Source organism: Camelina sativa, chromosome 2, assembly GCF_000633955.1.
Source record: "Camelina sativa cultivar DH55 chromosome 2, Cs, whole genome shotgun sequence".
NCBI classification, from domain to species: Eukaryota; Viridiplantae; Streptophyta; class Magnoliopsida; order Brassicales; family Brassicaceae; genus Camelina; species Camelina sativa.
In genome coordinates, this window is record NC_025686.1 from 6,678,262 (window position 1) to 6,698,595 (window position 20,334).

The window sequence follows — 20,334 nt, forward strand, 5'->3', positions numbered from 1 at the left end:
GAACAAGGATGGTGTATTGAAGGGCCATAGAGAAGTTGCTGAAGACTTCTTATATCCCCAACTTGAATCTCTTAGATACAACACACTAAAGAAATTTAAGAATTACTCTCAAAAGGTTCCCCTCAATATGATGCACCAAGATGGATCATGTATTGACCGATGGATATAACAAAACATCAACCAAATCAATGGATATTACACACCTTTGACAAAAAAATGAAAACTCACTCTATAAAGTTCCAATAGTAACAAAAAAGCTTCTTCTCTTTATTTATGAAACAATTATATAGAGAATAATACATTAAAAAAGTTCACAATAATTGCTTAGCATGCACATCATTTAGGTAAACAAAATTCAAACTCTAATATGCATGTAATAGATACAAAACATTTAAATAAATATTATATTAATTATGGACAAAAATCTCTCTTTTCCTGTTGTTTTTGGGTTGTAAACAATTAAGATCCATTCTTCTTAAATCCAAGCCCATGAAATTGCATGCCTTGATTAGATGTTTTCTCCCACATTCAGATTTGAAGATTTCATCATATGTCTTTGATGCTCAGCAAATATGATATAAGGAAGACTAATAAATGAGATTTTTTTGAAGTCTGAAATAGATAATTTAAAACTTCATTTACCAGACAGTTTAAATTCATTACCGTTAGCCTACCCTTTCTTCCCAGATTTGTACGCATTAGATATCAAAAATCATGTATTATCAGCTGTAAAAGTGTTTCTATAAAACTCATGGGTTGTTATTCGAGATGTGATTTCAAAATACATATAAAATTGTAAAATTATGGAAATTAAAACGTATAGATTTTGAAATAACATGTTTTATCCTTGGATTTGAATGTTTCTGTTTTACATTTTCAAATCCATTTGAAACATAATGTCAATTTTGAAATCAAAAAAAAAATCATTAAATGAATAACATTTTTAATAAGTATTTGTAAATCATAGAACCAATAACAAATAATTTTGATAAATATTTAAAATCAATGATTGAATAACACATAATTTTTGTTTAGATTTCCAAATCCATTAAAATAATAGAACTAATAACCCCATCTCAATTTGGAAGCGCTAAAGGGGGCATTTAGAAGCTGCAGATGCTCTCATATGCTTTCTTCCTGTATGCTCTCATTTGAAGCATTTTTCAAGCATTTAACTCTAAAATATTAATATCTATTAAAATAATTTTAAATAATTAATTAATTTTGTAAAAAGAGAAAATTATGATTTCATAGAAGATAAAATTATTTTTATAAGATAATATATATGAGAAACTACTTAATTTTATTATTTAAAATAATATAATAATTTATTTAATACATTAAAATATTAATGTGGATATAACGTTTATAATATATATTATTTTTTTTATTTTAGTTTAATTTGTTATATTATATATATTTTAAAAAGTTATTGAAATTAAAAATGTAAATATAGATATAAAATTTTATAAAAAAATTATAATATATATTAATTATTTGTAATTAATGTTACACTATAAATATATATAATTAAAATTTATTAAATTACACATTTTTATATATAATAAATTATTAAATTTATTAAATGTAAAATATATTTTTTTAAAAATTATATAGCAATGAGTAATTTAATGAAACACATTTAAATTATATTTTTCATTTAATATCATATAGTAAATATAAATATAATATCTAATACTCCACTGCTATACCAATCAACTAAATGTGTTATATTAATCAGAGCATACAGCTTATGCACCTTAATGCGTATGTTGTATAATGCTAATGCTTTAGTATATGTTGTTCCAATCAAGGCCTAAGTGTTTTACAACACTCCCCCTTGAACGATATGACCGTGCCGATGCTAAGGGATCGATGCAATACACTTGGGGGTGCTGCCTCATTAAAACCTTACCAGGAAAAACCCAATAGGACAAAACCATGGTGAAGGAAAAATAGTACAACACACATTGCTCCCCTTGTTCCAAGCATCACTCTAAGTCCTTAAGCCTCCGCATTCCAATCTGGTGTGCGAGCTTCTTGAATGTTGTAGTCAGTAGTGATTTGGTGAGGAGATCGGCTGAGTTGTCGCATGATTGACCTTGAACCACTTGAACTTCTCCGGCCTTTTGTAGTTCATGTGTGAAGAAGAACTTCGGTAAGATGTGCTTCGTCCGATCTTCCTTGATGTAACCTTCCTTGAGCTGTGCGATGCAGGCCGTATTGTCTTCATAGATTACGGTTGGCTCTTTGTCCTCAACCATACCGCAATTTGCTCTAATGTGCTGGGTCATCGACCTTAACCATACACACTCATGGCTTGCGTTATGTGGATCCGATAAATTACCTGCAATAACAAAACCAACTAAACTTTTCTTTGTTATAGTTAGTATAATATAAACCCAAAATTTAACATTCCTTGTAGGTAACATAATACATGTTTAATTCCGTCCCAGTGCCTTTGGGTTGGATGAAAGCTATATCTAGCTAGGAGGTTCACGGCAAAACATATGTCCGATCTAGTGTGGCTAGCCAAGAACATTAACGCTCCTATAGCACTGATGTATGGCACTTCAAGTCCGAGAACTTCTTCATCGGCCTTCTTTGGACCAAATGGATCTTTATCCAAGTCTAAGCTCCTAACTACCATTGGGCTGGTCAATGGGTGAGCTTGGTCCATATTAAACCTCTTGACTACCTTTTCTGTATATGCCATTTGATGCACAAGGATTCCATTATTTATGTACTCAAGCTGTAATCCCAAACAGAATTTTGTCTTGCCTAGGTCTTTCATTTCAAATTCTTTCTTTAGATATTCTACTGTTTGGGCAATTTCACCAGAGGTCCCAAGGATGTTTAAATCATTCACATAAACTGCTATTATTACAAACCCTTTGTTTGCAAACTTCTTTATAAATATACATGAACTGATTGGGTCATTCTTATAGCCTTCTTTAACTAAATATTCACTTAATCGATTATACCACATTCGACCACTTTGTTTCAGTCCATAAAGGGATTTTTTTCAGCCTTATGCAGTACTGTTCTCGAGAATTACTCTTATCTTTGAGCTCAAAACCTTCTGGTAATCTCATATAAATTTCATTATCCAGTCGACCATATAAGTATGCGGTTACAACATCCATTAACCGCAAATCCAGTTTTTCTTTTATAGCCAGACTTATTAGATTTCTAAAAGTCGTTGCATCCATCACATGGAAGTATGTCTCCTCATAATCTATTCATGGTCTTTGAGAAAATCCTTGTGCTGCTCATCAATAGCTTCTTTCCACTTTAGCCAATCTTTACTTTGAGTGCACTCTAGTATAGATGTGGGCTCTAAATCCTCATTTATTTCAAGTGCTACCTTGTATGCAAATATTTTATCGATGTTGACATCTTTACGGTTCCATTTTATTCTAGACATGATATAATTTATTGAGATCTCATTATTATCAATACCTTCAGGTCCTTGAGGTTCAGCGTCCCGAACCTCACTTGGTACCTTAGGATTTGCCACGGCCATGTCTATCATTTTCTGCATTTTCCCTAACCTCGGTTTGATTTGCACCTTTCTTAGATTTCCGAGGGTTCTTATCTTTGGGACCTAGTGGTCTACCTTGTTTCAAACGGGCCTTAGACTCTGTAGCAACTTGATTATTGTGTTCCTTCTGAACATCAATACGTACTGGTGCATTACAAGCTGGTATGTACGATTTTGTTACTCTCTTTGGGTCAGCAAAGGAATATGGCAATTGAATAGCTAGCTTTTGCAAATGCATAATCTTTTGGATATCTGCATCACGTGCTAGAGTCCGAGGATCTTGCCAATGTAAGGATGTTTGATTCCATAATATTTCTTTGACCAGCTTGTCTTTCTCTCCACCCAACATAGGGAATTCAGATTCTGCAAACTGACAATCCGTGTATCTGGCCTTAAATAAATCACCCGCAGTTTGCCCAAGATACTTAACAATGGTGGGAGAATCATATCCAACATATATTCCCATCCTACTTTGAGGTCCCATCTTTATTTTCTGTGATGATGCAATCGGTACATAAACGGCACACCCGAATGTCTTTAGATGGGATATGTCTGGCTCATGACCCATTAATAATTGGGATGGCGAATATTTATTCTTTATTTTCACTAGATGGCCTGATGCGTATAAGCTCTACTGCATGTTATACTGTGTGTCCCCAAGCCGACACAGGAAGCTTCGACCTTAGGAGTAATGGTCGAGCAATCAATTGTATCCGTTTAATGAAGGACTTAACTAATCCATTTTGTGTATGGACATGTGCCACAGGGTGTTCCACACTTCCCCCCATGGACATACACATTCATTAAATGCTTGGGATGTAAATTCACCAGTATTATCTAGACGTATAGTCTTAAGTGGAAAATCTCTTTAATTATTTTGACTGGTGATGGCCTTATAATGAGTTTCCCTTGTGTACATGCTACACACGTAAGATTTTTAGGGATAACTCTTCTTTCTTTTAGGATGTGCCCATTTGAATTTAATATCTTCTTACGCATCATGTTAGAACCTGGATAGCCAATCCGGTCATGCCATAAAGTGAATCGTTCATTGAACATCTTGTTAATTGCCAAATTAGCATCTATCATATTAATCCTTAGCATGGTAAAAACCAGTGGCTAGTGCAAGGTATAGACTCTAGGATTCTCTTAGATCCTTGGGTGATCTTAGTAATATATAGGAACACTTGGTTTCCTTCACCCTTAGTTTCAACATGTAAACCATTCAAACGAATGTCTTTAAAACTCAATAAGCTTCTCTTTGAGCTGGGTGTATATAAAGCATCACTTTGTTCAAGATGTGTGCCATAAAATATATACCTGGCCGTAGCCTTCATTTAGACTTGCTATACCCGCTATCTTGCTAATATTGGCATTTTCCATTATGAGATTATGCAAAATATCTCTTATCCTTCAAAACTGTGTGGTTTAATCCACTATCCACCACAATGATTTTCTTGTCCTTAGCCATTTCTCAAATGGACAAGATTTTATGTTTTTAAACATAAACAAATAATTTTATATTGAAGGAAATAAAATAATTGAATTTAAACCATAGAAATAAAATTCAAAGCATAAAATATAGAAATTAAACCAAGACATTTTTAAATTTAATTATCCTTTCCTAGACAATCCGAAGTTTCACAATCTAATTGTTCATCATTCTCATGGTCGAAATCTCCTTCACCATCGAGATGAACCAAATGGGCTTTTGGATTCTTTTCAACTCTCTTGATAGAGATCAATGAGATGCTTAGATGATCGGCACGTCTTAGCCCAATGATTTCCCATACCATATCGGTGATAAACCGATTTAGGCTTGTGTTGCGGTTTGTGAATTCCGCGGCCTTTACCACGGCCACGACCAAAGTCGGACCGGTTCCCACGGCTGTAACCAACATAGTGGTTCTCTTGGGAATTGCCACGACCACCACGTCCTCTTCCACCACGGCCACGGCCATGGTACTTGCTCGTAGTTAGTCTCTTTGGGCTTTGTGGGTTCTTTGGGCCTTTTCTTAGTCAAATCGACTTTGTGGGCTTCAGGTAATGGGGCAGAACCAGGAGGTCTCATTGCACTGTTCATTAGTAATAAATCATTGTTTTGCTCAGCAAGCAGCAAACAAGAGATAAGACTTGTATAAGTATTAAAACCCCTTTCACGATACTGTTGCTGAAGCAGTATGATATTGGTGTGAAAGGTTGAGAATGTCTTCTCTAGCAAGTCTTCCTCAATAACCTCCTTACCACATAACCTTAGGATTGAGACTATCTTAAATAGCTCTGAGTTATACTCATCCATGGATTTGTAGTCCTGGATCCTTAGGTTTTTCCAATCAAATTGAGTCTTTGGTAGGAGCACCGTCTTTTGGTGTCCATATATGTTTTTTCAACTCTGTCCAAAGCTCAAGAAGATTCTCTATTGTAAGGTATTGGTTCTTGAGACTCTCAGCAAGATCATGACATATATGCAAGATCGCCTTATATCTATTTTCAGTGCAATCATTTATCATTTTCAATTCACTCTCATAGGTCCTTTGATCTTAATGCCCATTATAAAATACAAAACATGCATCCGTTTATTGCCATGCGGTATTTGAGACCAAACCATGCAATTATTTTACTCTTAGGCCATGCGGTATTTGAGACCGAACCATGCCAATTATTTTAATCTAGGCCATGCGGTATTTAAGACCGAACCATGGATTTATTTTTGTTTGGGACATGCGGTATTTAAGACCGAACCATACCTATTATTTTAGTAGATAATGTCTTGTTTTATTACATAATTTCGTGGCTAATATGCATAAAAAACAATCCTAGACAAGTTCTAGTATGAACAGGAAATATGCACAATTTAGGTTTTAGCAATTTTCCTTTTCTTAGATAATTTAGAAAATTTCCTTTTACTTAACTTTTCCTTTTCCAATCTTTATACTATTAAAAGAGGAGTACAAAATTAAGAATGTCCAAAATTATGGTTTTATTTACTTCAATTGCCATTCATTTTATGCATTTAGAAAACACTAATTAAAATTAAAAAGGACAATTAGGGAATAAATCAGAAATTGAATTCAATTCGATTCAAATAGTATAGGGTCCGCGTGTTTTTGTTTGGGTAAATGGGTTAAATAGTTGAACCCAACTGTTTAAATGTGATTACGGGTTAGTTAGTATATATGGTAACTACAATATATTGTGAAATCTTAACACATGCACAAAGCTAAATAATCCAAATAATAGTCAGCATCTAATGTTGTAAATCCACAAAGCTAAATGTAATGCTACGCATATGCTGCAATAATTTCGGATTTTCTTTTGAGTTCTATTAGAGAGTTTAGAGATATGAAGAATTCAAATTTAACATATTAAATCTTAATTACTTAACATCAGTAGAAATCATAAATCTAGACCAAATTATATATATTATGAGTTAAGTGTATAGTTGCATTTTTTTTGTTGTCAACAGCATAAAAGATTAAACTGTTAAACTGATGGAAGTAAGATTTTCTTTTTAGTTGCATTCATATATAAAATATTTTAACAATACATTGGTTAAACTATAAAACTATGATTACCGGTTAAAATATGAACGGGTTAGGGTTTACATAATTTCATAATATTGTAGGCTGTGTGATAGAGCGGATTAGATTTTACATAAATATGATTATATGATGAATTTACATACATATTATTATTAAAGAATTATTGCGCAAAATTTTCAGTACAAAAAAAAACAAAACAAAATCACCAATTTGGACTAATAAAAAATAGCACAATAGAAAAACAATACTATTTTGATAGGTAATAAAGTTTTAAATTTAGTTATGATAAATTTGATGACACAGCAAATAAAATATGATACTATAAAAATTAAAAATATAAAAAAAACTAAAATATATTAAATATTCAATTTATAAAAAAGATTATCCCGCGGTGTGCCGCGGGTTCAAACCTAGTTAGAAAATTAAACAAATAGTTTAGGGACCTAGATTTTCTCTAGGATCCCGATTTTAATTTAGATTTTTAGGGTTCATGCAGCTTGATTATATGCAGAAACAGTTTATGTAATAAACGATTTTATAATACCCTATAAATGGTTCAATGCTCTTCTTATACTAGGTTCGATTTTACCAATCCTAGAAACAATATCTATGCAGCCGATTTTATAATTTCTTATGCATGATTCGATTTTTAACAATTATGCATGCATCAAATCAAACAATCAACAACAAGCAATACAACCGGATTTTAATCATAATATAGTTGGTGCAATTGCAAGCAAACTAAACAGCCTAAAGCCTTCCACAATCCGATTTTAAGTTTTAGGGTTTTAGGAAAATAAGAACTTGTTTGTTGATTGTCTACTTTTAGGATTAGGGGTTTTTATAGATTAAGTACCAAATTCGATTTTATAGGTTCTAAGGAGGTTTAATCATAGTTTACCTTCCACTGTTTGGGGTCTGACTGGATATGAACCGGGAGCTAAAGACCACGGTTTTAACCTTGCTTGATTCCCGAACAGAGCTTCCCCCGGACCACGAAGCTCGAACAAAACTCCAACAAAACTTTGATCACAAACCTTGCTTGCCCTTGAACACAAACTGATCGCCGAACATGAGCTTCAACGAACAAGGACTAAATCACGAACATATCATATGTCCGAACAGCCGCAAAGTCTTCAAACGAATAAGGGAAGAAAGAGGTGGTGGTTTTAGGGTCTGATCGGGCAAGAGATAGAGGCGGCGGCCGATTAGGGTTTTAGGGTTTTACTCAGCTGGATCTTTAGGGCAATCGTGCTGATAACTTTTCATAAACTAGAGATTTTTAGGGAATGAAATCTCTTGTTCTTATTCATAAACAATCGAATGAAGTTACATATATATAATGTTTGTATATATATAGTGTTTGTATTAGACTGACAATAGACTAAGACAATGGACCGATGGGCCTTTGTGGTCTTGACCAAACAAGCCTCACAACATGGACAGTAAACGGGCCGGTCGATGGAGTCCACTAAGTGTTTTACAACAGAAGCGCTATAAAATTTTTTGTTTTTGTTTGGAAAGACGACAAAATCTTACATTTTATTTGGAATTGTCATAAATAAAGAATTCAAAAATATGTACGATACAAATCTAGTTTAAGTGTTTAACAAAAATTACCGTTTAGAATTCAAAAATCATCATACAAATACACACAAATTTTTAACAATGCATGTTAATTACCCGATATTTGTTTTTATTTTTGTTGCTTTCTATCTTCGATTCCATGTTAGATAGTTTGTTGTAGCGAGACTCATCAAAACTCATTAAAAAAATGCATCTGAATTCATTTATAATTACACTATAGCTAAAAGCCTAAAACATATTGAAAATATCAAATCCAGTAAAACACCCTTACAATATATACCTTTGATCAGTCAGCTTTAGCCTTTAGGAGAACACTAGCTAATGAACTAATACAACATGATCAACATATATTTTCTCTTTTTATATATAGTATTATTATTTTCTTTGAGATTCTTAAAAACACATTAAATAAAATGTTATCGATCATAGCGAACTTACATAATCATTGTGAAGCGCACAATATGAATACGTTATCACAAGGGAAATATTACAAGAAATGTATCAAAATCAATAATTCATCACACCAAGCAAAAAGAAAATAACAACATATATATATATATATATAATTTAACATTAAATTCAAAAAATATATATATATATATATATATATATATAGTACCAAGAAATGAAGTTGTTGCATCGTCTCTCATTAAGTATATAAGATCGAGAGGCTTGTTTGTCATGGATAATTCATGTTATTATGGTCAATATCAGATGCTTAGCGACGGCAGTGACAATGTAATCCGGTGCTCTCTTGTTTGCATTATCCACAGATTTGTTTCCCGAACGTTGCTTTGCAACACATATCACATTGTCCCCTCAATCTTTGGTATCCAAATTAAACAGTTATCACCATTAGAGATAAAATTAAAAGAAATATGCATATAATACCAATATGATTAGGCTAAGAATGAGAATACGTAATCGACTAAATTACCGGTTGAAACCAATATAGGATGAGCAAAACGGCTGTGAAGCAAACAGAGTTTTGAATATTTTGCCATCGTGTGTTGTTCTTCTTACAGTTCAAAAGAGTATACATTATTAACATGATAGAATATACATCGTAACCCAACTTTTTTTTTTTTTGTCATTTTGACTACTCCATTGATTCTCATTCACATCGATCTCTGATATTGGTTTGCTTAATAATCGTAATGTGAAATGAGATATATAATCCTTTCGTGAGTTATGTACAATTGAACCCTTTGTTTTTTTTTACTTCGGTTTCTTATAACCAACCCCATAATTAATGTAAGTTTATTCGACATTTCGACGTTTCATACGAGTCTTGTTCGAATGATCCAATTTTGTTACCATATTTGATTTAATTATCTTTTTATTTTATTTAAATAATCTGTTTTTCAATCGGATTAACTTCTACTATAATTAATTAAGAACGAAACTTGATTTCTCCCCTCTAATTGTGTGTGGAATTGTGTGTGGAGTTCTTTTTCACGTATTTCTTTTCTTTTAATGGCAGTCATAGATAAAACATTTGTACATGTTCTTTGATCTTGCAATGATCTATAATTCTATATCCGTTCTAGATTAGTTTTTTTCTATAAAGCTCCCTCCTCCGGTTAGTGAACCTACAGCCAAAACACATACAAACAGATCAATCAATTAACCATTCTGAAGCTAATTTCAAGAAATGGTACAACATAAACATGGATTTAGCCTAAAGGTTGGATTTAAAAAAAAAAATTGAAGATGTTTGTCTTTCTTGATTTCTGTTTTATTTTTTTTATTTTTTTAAATTCGAAGTGTTTCAATTGAATTTTGGGATTTGAAGGTTTTACCTGGGGATTTACTGAAGAAGCCAAGAGGATGTGTTTTAGAAAGACTCCTTTTATGGGTTTAACTCCGCCATTGTTGTTACAGAAGTGACAAAAAAAAAATTACTGACCAAAAGGCAAAAAATTTAGAGATCAATTGGAAAAGACATGCAAGCACTTAACCAAAGAGAACCCTTTTTGTTGTCTGTTTTATCTCTCTCTCTCTCCTCTTTTTTATTTTGATTTGTAACAAATCTGAGGTTAATATAAAGATTGGGTTATAAGATAAAAGAGAAAGCTAAATCTGAGAATATGATGATAAAAGTACATTTCTAGGTTTATGTTTATATAGAGGTTGAGTGGGGGAGGTGATTGAGATAATTATATCTCAATGTAGGGTTTCACAACCTGGTATTCAACTATTTCATAAATTTGACAAGATTTTTACCTTGTATATATGGATTGGAATTCATTTTAAATCCTTTTTTGGTTATATTGGGTCAATATATAAGATTTGGGTTGAAAGAATTAGTCTCCTATGAACAAATTTAAGCTAAATATTGGTTACCCTTTAAATGACACTTTGAATTAGAACATTAAAATGAAATCACCCTTTACAACTCACTTTAAATATCCATCAATGCAAAAAAAAAAAAACACAGATAATTCGGAATTAATATTTTGTATTTCATGAAAATAAATAAATAATATATATATATATATATATATTTTTTTTTTTGAAAAAAAAAAAAATAAATCGTCGTTTTGAGGTTACAAGATCGGAGATCCGTTTTCCGTTTTGAAAATTTCATAAGATCAAAACTTTATAAAAGTGCAGAAATGTTGTAGAAAATATTTCTTGTAAAACTCTTTGAATACATTACAATATAACCTCTATAAATTAATACTCGATAAATAAGTATCTCGATAAGTTTATATATTTCTTTGGTCCTAAATTGTTTTTTTTGGGTAAATATAATTCGATAAATTAATAACTCTATAAATAATAAAATAGCGACGTTATTATCTTACAGAAAGTTTTAATATATATAAATATCCGATTTTGTTTTTAAAACACTCGGAATCTTTGAAGCGTAATAAATAATAAACTTAACAACATAAAGATATATTTGGCAAGTTATAACTTAAAATTTGATATATTGTAATTTAGTGAATATCATTCAATTTTTTTCATGATCCCATAAATGTAATATAACCTAAATGGAACTAATGAAAATGAGAATATGATGGTACTTTGAGCATTGTAATGTTAACTAAACTTAATAAGTGTATAAGATTTGTGTTGTTTAAGGGTCTGATTGGTTCAAACGCAATGTTTGCTGTTGCGGTTGTGGGAGTTTGCGGAAGCTGGCAGTTGTGGTTTCAAGTGTTATTAAGCGTTTTGAAAGACTAGTTTAACTTTTTAAAATGAGTGAGTTTCCGGAAGTTTTACGACTGGTTGACCAGCGGGTACAATAGCAGTTAAAACATAATAAATGTATATAATTATATAAAAGTTTTAAAACATCAAAAACTTTATTAAACTTGATTAATAATTAAATATCATAAAAAGTACTAGAGTAATTCTTCAATAAATAAATAAATTTCAGAGTGAAATAGTTATTACTTTATGCATTTGTCTAATCACCAAAAATTGTATCAAGTAGTGTAACAAATTAAATGGCAATGCTTGATTTTTTAGATCTTCTGGATTATTTTTATAATAATGATTTCTTCAATGAATACAAACAATTTTGGTTTGGTCCAATTATGATAATATTTCTTCAAAAACTATATTTTGAAAAAGTACAAAAATTTTAAACATAATTAATAATTAAGAACCATAAATAATTACTAAATATAAATACAAAATAATTATTCCAATATTAAACAAATAAATTTTATACTGAAACACATATAATTATTAATATTAGAAAATTACAGTTAAAGAATGATTATTTGAGAATTAACATGAATATATATAGGATTTGATAATACATATTTTAATTTTGTAGATTTTCCTTTTTTAGTTTCTTTCCTTTTTAAAAACAAACGCAACCGCCCGCAACCGTTTGAAATTCAGTGATTTCGAGCGGTTTGAAGAAGTATGAAGTGATTTCTATAAATGGTACCAACCTCTAACAAATGCAACCGCCCGCTATCAACCGCTAGGCGAATGATAGCGGGAGAACCAATCAACATCTAAGAAAATTGTTTTTTTGTTTTGAATATGGTTTTGATGTTGATTGTAAACTCTTAACATATATATAAATATATAACTATATACATATATATACGTTTTAATATGTTACACACTTTCTACATTTATAAATCGCTTTTATGTATCCATTTTCGGTACCATGCAAGATAGAGTAAGAAAATAATGTAATCCTCCCAAAAAAATCGGTATTCTAAGATGGTAAGCGAATATTGCCTAGATTCAGTGGATGATGAAGCCTCGAAAAACAAGGATGGTGTATTGAAGCTTCACACAGAAGCTGCAGAAAATTTCTTATATCCTCAACTTGGTTAGAGATGTGACGGTAGAGAAATCGAGATGTATTGGTGGTGAACAGGCGGAAGCTTCAAAATGTAGCGGCGACCGTAAAAAGTGTGTGCATCTGCGGTGGTCCTCCACTTCCACCACCATCTCCGACGTCATCGTTGACACAAGGGTCTTCAGATCTACCACCGCCAACGTCGTCGTTGACACAAGGGTCTTCAGATCCACCACTTCCGACGTTGTCGTTGACACTAATTCTTCAGATCTGTCGATGAAACCTAAAATATAAATCAAAGAAATAATTAAAACATACATGATTTCTCCAGATTCAATCAATCTCAAGCAAATAAACAGATTGAGAAAGAGAGAGAGAGAAGGTGAAAAGCTTGTACCTTTGTGTCATGTCCGGTGAAAACAACAGCTCCTTAGACATACTCTGTTTCTAAGCTCCGTAAAAACAAAGGAAAGAGAGAAGATGAGAAAAAAGAAAAAAATATTTTCTCTAGAGAAAAGGAAAGAAGACACGATGAGCACAAGAAAGGAAGGAAAACAAGAGATGATTTTGGTCCGTTAGATTAACTCAATCAATGGTGGATGATAAACCAAATGACAATCCTTGCCATTTAGGATTAGCCAATGAGAAATTTTTCTTTTCTTTTTTTTGATAAAATTTTGGTAATTTGCTATCATTTAATATTATAATTTAGATATTGGGGGTTTAGATTTTGAAAAGTATTAGATATGATTTTAAAAAGTATTAGATTTATAAAGAAAACACTTTTATTTTTAAAAGTGATGGATTTCAGTTTTGAGTATATATATATATACACAAAGTTACATTATATTATTCGTTTAGAGTTTTATAATTATGATTAGAATTAAAAAAAATCTAAGAAAAATTGGCAATAAGCATTTAAAAGCACTGACAGTCCAAACCTATGCATACAAATATTACATAAAATCATAAGTAACACTTATACTTTTTTTTTTGGGCAAACAAGTAACACTTATACATGTTATGTAAGTTGAAAATATTTTTTTCTAAACATTGGAAACAAAAAGTGTTTTGGTATTATAATCACTCAGTGTCTAAAGTAGTTCATATATATGTAGAAACAAATAAATTAACATATTTTACATTTCTCTATTGTTAAATATATAAATAAATTCATTAGGTGTTGGTAAAAAGTAGCAAATTCATCACAATGTCAGGTGTTAGTAGCACAGTGATGGCATACTAGTCGCAAATATGTGACCGTATTAGTAAAATAGTCACAAAGTGTGACTGTTTTATGACCCTATTGTATTAATCACAAACTTATACATATCAAATTTAAGGTTTAAGGGCCACCGGATTTTACAAATTGCTTGACAATCACACATATTAGATTTCTAACAACCATCTATGAGTTTAATAAGTAAAAACTTGATATGGTAAGTAAAGTTAGAAATTACAAAACAATCACAAACAATACATGGAAAGCACATGTAATACTTATACATGTTATATAAGTTGCAAATATTTTTTAAAACATAGGAAATTAGTTGGTATTATAATGACTCAGTGTCTAAAGTAGTTCATATCTATGTAGAAACAAATAACTTAACATATTTTACAATTCTCAATTGTTGAATATATAAATAAAGTCGTTAGGCGTTGGTAAAACGTAGCAAAATCGTCACAATCTCAGGTGTTAGTAGCAAAGTGGTGGCAAACTAGTCGCAAATATGTTACCGTATTAGTATAATAGTCGCAAAGTGTAACTCTTTTGTGACCCTATTATGAATCACAAACTTATACATATCAAATTTTAAGTTTAAGAGCCACCAAATTTTACAAATTACTTGACAATCACACATATATATTAGATTTCTAACCACTATCTACAAGTTTAATAAGTAAAAAACTTGATATGGTAAGTAAAGTTAGAAATTACAAAACAATCACAAACAATACATAGAAATCACATGTAATACTTATACATGTTAATATGTTATGTAAGTTGCAAATATATTTTCTTAAACATTAGAAATTAGATTTCTTTTTGATATAATAATGATTCAGTGTCTAAAATAGTCATACTAATGTAGAATTTAATACTTTAACAAATTTTATACGTCATTACTGTTGAATATACATAAATAATTATCAAGCGTTGGTAAAAAGAAACAAATTTGTCACAATCTTAGGTGTTAGTAGCAAGTTAATCACATAATTGTCCCAAATGATTAACAAAATAGTCTCAAAATGTGACTATTTTGTAACGCTATTTTATGAGACAAACCGCAAAAATTTAAAGCCTTCAAAAAACATATGATTTCTGCAATCACTCGCTAGAATTATAAAAAAGACCTCTTAATTTAACGAGTAAAAATTGATATAGTGAAGACACTTGAAGTCACAAACAAGTAGCAAATGTGGGACTACTTTTGTGACTAAAACTCCAGACTAAAACAAGCGTCTCTAATTCGTCACAAATTGCGACTATTTTAGGACTACAATGATATAGTCAGTTAATAGTCTTATAGTAGTCACAAATATGAGACCATTTGCAGACTACAACTGTTCGTCGTAATTCTGTGACTGTTTTGCCACTGTTGTTTGTGTAGTCGTATATTAGTCATAAATTCGTCCTAAAAACGTTACAATTATTTGTGACCAAAAAAGAAGTCACAAACTATAGTCTCAAAATGCATGTTTTCTTATAGTGGATGTTTATGAGGCGTGGAAGGGCAAGGCATTCTTGATGTATCATGAAATCACATTCAACACATATATAAGGGCTTCGATCTCCACTCAACCCGCAAGCATTACATGTAAAAGAATCAAGTCTTGGGCGGAACATGAGTTGGTGAGCATGAACTTTGAAATCCATAACAGATTGTGGTGGTGAGTTTAAAACACAATGTATATCCAAGCTGAAGTTTCAAGAAGAACAATGATAAAACAATCTATCAAAGTAAAACTTAGTTGCGCAAAGACGACATTTGCCATCAGAATATTCCGGTGGTGGACCTTTGTGGAGCTTAAGTGGGTGTAAGGGGTGGTAAGAGTGGTTTACCTCTGACGGGGGTTTTGTCTCGGACGGATTCCTACGCAATCAATATGGAAGGCTACATCACATTCATGACATTTGTAAGGAAACCCATAACCCTCATCCCCACAGTTTGCATCACAATCAAAGTCGATCTCCTCTTTGAGAAGGGTGAGCTTGTGGGGATGCGTCTCGGAAACGTCAATAACCTCTGGTGGTGGGTACTTTGCACAACATAGGTCCAGATCAAGGTCACAAATATCACAACTATAGCATAGACTTACGATCCTCTGCTTGTATAAATCACATGCATGGTCTGGTTTACTTTGTTGAAGCTTAAGAGGGTGAACGGCGTGAGATGAGTGTTCAATATATTCGGGGGACTCGTCCACACATTTCCTGTGAACAAAGAAGTCACAGCTTTTGCAGTAAATAGCCACCATTGGTAAATCCAAAGCGTCCACAACAAGCACCTTGCCGCAGATCATTACAAGGCATCATAACATGCTTGTGGATCAACGGTAGCGACACACCATTAGATTCCATGTTCGTATACTTCAAAATTATTGAAGAAACAAGAAGAAAGAATAAGAAAAAGAAAGTTGTATCCTAGATCTCAAAGCGTCGCTCCTTTCAAGTCTCATTCGTTCTCTCTGCATTTAAAACTCTTTGTTTTATCTCAAATTAAGATGCTCGTAGAAAATTTTCTTTAACTATGGTTTTTATAAGTCATGTACTATAATGAGAAAAATAGTAAAAGGCGCGTTGATAAAACAATGACACTGCGTATGGTTTTTTCCCCCTCTCTCTTCCTCGTAACGCTGCAACTCCTCGTAACAATCAAAACCACTTATCACGGTCGGTGACTGGCATCACCACTATGAATCTGTATAGTTTATTTTATTTTTGTTTTGTTTTGTTTGGATTTGGTGTTCTTTCTTTTTACTAAATTACAAAGTTAATCTCTAAAATTTTGGACAAAATTGCAATAACTAAAATATTTCTAAAATATCTTTACCAAATCAATTTATGTTTTCCTTTTAAACTTAAAGATTTAATTGTTTTGGATTCAGAAATAGAAACAATAATAATATCTTTCATTCAATGTCGATTTTTTTTTTTTTTGATAACTATTATTATATTACCAAAAGGAACTTGAGGTTTACACAAGTTTATATAAGTAAAAAGCTGATCGTTATAGGAGACAAACTGCTTCAGGAAATAAAGATTAGATTACATATCCGAATAATACGAGTCAATAGAAATGGGCAAGCCATTTGAGAAGTAGCCCTTTGCCTTGTTTGCTATGCTGATGAGCTAGTAGAATGTCCCTGATTGTTCTGTCAAGAACTGGAAACAGAGAATCAGGGGTAGAGAGAACACCACCGTGAGAGAGTGTTGCGTTCCTTCCAGATAAGATAGATAGTTGCTTGGGTGACCAGTTTCTTAAGCGTGGACAACAAACCAAATGTAGTACCGATAAGCCAGCTGATCAGAGTTTGCCAGGAGGAGAAGATGAGGTTTGGTTGACCAAGGCGCGTGAAAACAAGACCCCAGAGTTGGAAAGAGTAGTCACAATGCTGGAACAGATGGTCCCTGTTCTCTATTTCTTTAGAGCCTAAAACACAGGCAGCGTCTATATTGATTCCCCAACTGAGTAGTCTCGACTGCACTGGGAGTCTATCACGATTCGCAACCCAGAACGTGAAGGAGTGCTTTGGGATAGCCCTCTTAAACCAGATTGCCTTTCTCCATTCCTTGCTCCCCGATGAAGGTCTCACAGCTTCCCAGGTTATCTTAGTGTTAAAGAACTCTTTTCGCTGCCCTTCTGGTCCCCAGGAGTAACAATCAACACCTGCTGATTCATGGGGAGGATCCACCATGAGGAGAGCGTTGCGGATTGATAAGAGCAGAGCATTTCTGGTCCTGTGGGATGGAAGTCTCCAACCTTGCAGACCAGTTCCTTAAGCAACAGTCGCTTCCCATGGGATACCCATTAGTCTCGGTCCATCACTACCAATGACATCAAACAGAGGTCCCAGACAAGACCAGTTATCAAACCAATAACTTGCAGTATTCCCATCACCTATAGTACATCCCAATAAAGGTTTGACCATCAGCTTCAAGGCATTGAGAAATTTCCACATCCAAGAAGCCCCTGAACTCACTTGAGCAGTCCAGAAGTTGTTGCTTTTTAGCATATGCTTCTTCATCCATACAACCCAGATAGAACTGCTGTTCTGAAACAATATCCAAACCAGTTTCAGGTTACGCGCTTTGTTCCAAACAGAGAAATTTCTGAGACCAAGCCCTCCTTCCTTTTTAGGAAGGCAGATATCTTTCCAGGAGACTTTTGCTGTGGCCCGTTTTTCCATGTTTCCACACTAAATGAACGAGTTACACATGGATTCAATGGCTCTAAGACAACCTTTAGGAAGAGCAAAAGCAGAAGACCAGAAGTTAACAGAGTTGTAAATCACTGCTGAGATAAGTTGAAGCCTGCCTGCAAAAGAAAGCACTTTAGTGGACCAAAAGGAGAATCGAGTCTTGATATTGTCCAGAAGAGGTGAATAATCAGCTTTCCTGGGTTTGCGATGAAGGAGAGGCAGCCCAAGATACCGCACAGGAAAAGATCCAATGTGAAAGCCGGAGAGTGCTAGATGGTCCCGATCCTATGGAGGAATTCCTGCTACAAAGAGCGTGGATTTGTCACGATTCATGCTTAGACCTGAGAGTGACTTGAACTCATCCAGTAAACAAGCAATCTCTTGAAGAGAGTTGCTTCCTCTATCAAAGAACACCATGAGATCATCAGCAAAAGCAAGATGGGAGACGATGGGGTCCCTGCCCAGGGGATGATACCCTATTCGTCTCGAAGCAAAGCGCTGGCTGATGAGATTAGAAAGAGCTTCCATGGCTATAAAAAACAGGGTGGGAGAGAGAGGGTCCCCCTGCCTCAGTCCTCTTCCACCTTTGAAATAGCCGCATAACTCTCCATTAATGTTGACCGAGAAGGAGGTGGTGGTGACACATTGTTCCACCCATTTTATGAATTTAGGGGGAAACTGAGCAATCTCGAGAATCTTTAAGATGAAGTCCCAATGAACACAATCAAAAGCCTTCCTCAGGTCTACCTTCAATAGAGCACGTGGAGAGACATTACTTCTACCAAAATCTTGGACCATCTCAGAAGCTAACAGAACATTTTCAACGAGAAGTCTGCCTTTGACAAACGCTGACTGAGAGTTGGAGATCATCATGGGAAGGATATCTTCCATTCGACGAGCAAAGATCTTGGAAATCACCTTAGAGATGACGTTGCAGCACGAGATAGGTCTGAAGTTAGTTACCCTGTCTGCACCTATTTCCTTAGGAATCAGGATCAGTGCCGTCGCATTGATTTGCTTGAGCAGGTTACCATGACGAAAGAACTCTTGGACTGCTGCAGTAAGATCGGCCCCAATGATATCCCAGGAAGCTCTATAGAATTCACCCGTGAAACCATCCGGACGAGGGGTCTTGTTGGCAGGCGTGGAGAAAAATTCTCTCTTTATCTCGGAGTCAGTGATTTCAGCAATTAGATGATCCTGAAGATTCTCCGTCAGTCTGAAAGGCATAAGCTCCCTTGTTCGATCAATCTCATCTGAGGTAAGTGTTGTAGGGTGACTTCCAATCAGGTCCTGGTAATAGGACACACAATGGAGTTTCACTGTTTCAGGACTGGAAATTCTCTCTCCTTGCGGATCAATCAGATAATGAATCTGATTCATTGCTCTGCGGGTTGCCATCACCCTGTGGAAGAAAGCAGTGTTAAGGTCTCCACACTCAAACCATTTGATTCGAGCTCTCTGGTAAATAAACTTCTCTTCCGCGATCGCAAGAGTCATCCACTTCTTGTATGCCAGTTTCTCTTGAGTTGCAGAAACCCGAGAGGGATTGTTCAACAGAAGAGATTGGCAAAGGTGAAGATTTTCCTGAGCTTCTCTCGTGTGAGTCTCTAAGCCTGAGATCTTGGAGATTCGCATAAGCAAGACAGTCCCAAAACTCCTCCCTTCCTTTTTTTAATTCTGGTACCTCCAGAAGAATGCTCTGCAGGGTTCAAGGTTTGGTTAAAATCTCCAAGAAGAACCCATGGTCTTGAATTGACTGAATGATCACGGGACAAAGCACAGATCTCCTCCCATAGTTCCTGACGCCCCATTTGGTGGTTAACTACATAAACGAAAGAGACCACAAACTCACTATCCTCACCAGGAAGTTGGACAACACAAGTAATTATCTGCTTGGATTTAGAGTGGATAACTAACTTCACTGATTGATGCCAAACAATCCAGATTCTACCTAG

At 33.8% G+C, this 20,334-nt stretch overlaps 1 pseudogene; it reads right to left on the minus strand.

The window, feature by feature from the left end:
• LOC109127213 lies at positions 15,530–16,704 on the minus strand (annotated as a pseudogene).